This window comes from Lissotriton helveticus, chromosome 10, assembly GCF_964261635.1.
Source record: "Lissotriton helveticus chromosome 10, aLisHel1.1, whole genome shotgun sequence".
Classification (NCBI taxonomy): Eukaryota; Metazoa; Chordata; class Amphibia; order Caudata; family Salamandridae; genus Lissotriton; species Lissotriton helveticus.
Genome location: NC_136071.1, coordinates 812891987 through 812894116, shown reverse-complemented (window position 1 = coordinate 812894116; position 2130 = coordinate 812891987).

The window sequence follows — 2130 nt, the reverse complement described above, 5'->3', positions numbered from 1 at the left end:
TAAACCACGAACCGTGTCGTACAGTTTATAATATTTCTGATTGTATATGGTTCACCCTTTGAACCAAAACATTGTTTTGTTCCATGTTTGCCCCATCTGCACATGAGCAAAAGCCGCATTTGTAAAATCCTAAATTGCATTGCGGTGTGTCTCAATTGCTGGAGGAAAATGGAGATGAAAAAGAAACAGTGTTGACTTGAAATGTTGTTGTTTAATGCTTCCAGGTACTCACTAAGACATTTCAGAACAGACCGGCCTCTTTATGGCAACACACTAACATTTTACTATCTATGATGAAATGAAATGAAATGAAATTGAAATGAAATGAAATGAAATGAAATTAAAGCAAATTTATAACGCGCAGACTCAGCCCGTCGGGCATCAAGGCGCCTAACCAAAAAAGAAAATATATTTTCATGTCCAAAGAATTGAATTACTGGTAGGCTTTCTTGAAACACCATGTTTTTAGAGCCTTTTTAAAAAGGGGCAGAGAGGATAGGGACTTAAGTTCCAATGGAAGTGCATTCCAAAGACGAGGAGCAACTATGGAAAATGCTCTTCCTCCCCATCTGGACTTCTTAGTCCGGGGGATCACTAACAGATTATGTTGTGATGAACGTAGACATCTGCTAGGAATGTAGCCAGAGAGAAGAGATCCCAGCCCATCAGATGTTCCGGCTTTCAAACTCCGGCTTTCAAACTCCGGCTGTGCACCAGACTAATGATTTTAAAAGAGATATGATGCTCTATGGGAAGCCAGTGGATGCTCTTTCTGGCTAGTATCGCAGAGGAGGAGCGGGGAATGTCTAATACAAATCTTGCGGCCGCAATCTGTACTGTTTGGAGACGCTGGATCAGTCCCTTATTGATCTCTGCATATAGTGAATTGCAGTAATCCAATCTTGACCCAACCAGCGCAACTATTGTCTGATGGAACTCATGTTGAACAACAACTACTTCATGTTTGACAACCAATGGTACAGGCAAAAGAAAGGGGTGACGATGGGTTCTAAATTCTCGCCATCCTTTGCTAACCTATTCATGGGTTCACTAGAAGCTGATCTTATTTGGGGACCTAAAGGTGCTCGTTTTGTAGATGCAATAATTTTCTGGGGATGATACATCGACGATTGTATTCTCCTATGGGCAGGAACACAAGAGTTGTTAAATGAGTTTTTTACACATCTCAACAACAATAGTTGGGAAATGAGTTTCACAATGCAATCAAGTACCACTAAGATAGAATTTCTAGATTTGGAAATCTATGTCAAGGATGACTCATTACACAGCAGACTCTTTAGAAAAGACACTGCATTTAATGCAGTGTTACACGCTTCCAGTTTGCACCCTCCTCACCAAATAAGAGCTATACCCTATGGTGAATTCCTTAGAGTCCGCAGGAATTGCAGTGAAGACTCGGAATTCCACAAACATCTACAGGAGACGAGGGATAGATTCGCTAGGAGGGGCTACAATGAACAGATACTACACAAGGCTTCTCAGACAATCAAGAACATTAAGAGACAAGACACACTCTCAGTTAAGGTCAACAAACCAGATGACAGATCACTGATTAGAATTATAACAGACTTTAATGACCTACATCAATCCATTCGCAAGAGCTTCACCAGACACTGGGGCATACTTACGGCGGACAAAAACTTACGAGAACACATTGCAGTACATCCCCAAATTACATACAGATGGGGTAAACCCCTTTGGAACAGATTGAGTCCCACTATTCCACAATGCACCACAACCACCACTTGGTTAACAAAACAAAATTTGGATTTTTACAAATGCAGCTTTTGCTCCATGTGCAGATGTGGCAAACATAGAAGGAAACAATTTTTCGGTTCAAAGGGTGAACCATATACAATCAGAAATAATATAAACTGTACGACTCGGTTCGTGGTTTATAATATTGAATGTTTATGCGGAAAACAGTATTTGGGCAGCACCATTCGGCCACTCAAAGACAGAATAGCTGAACATATGAGGGCAATACACAAGCAGGACCCCAAATATCCTGTTGCTCTACATGCGGCTGCATGTGGAGAACAGACTCTAGACAAAAGAGTCACTTTCTTTGGGATTGACACTGTTGGAGCCGATGCTCGCGTTGGTAAT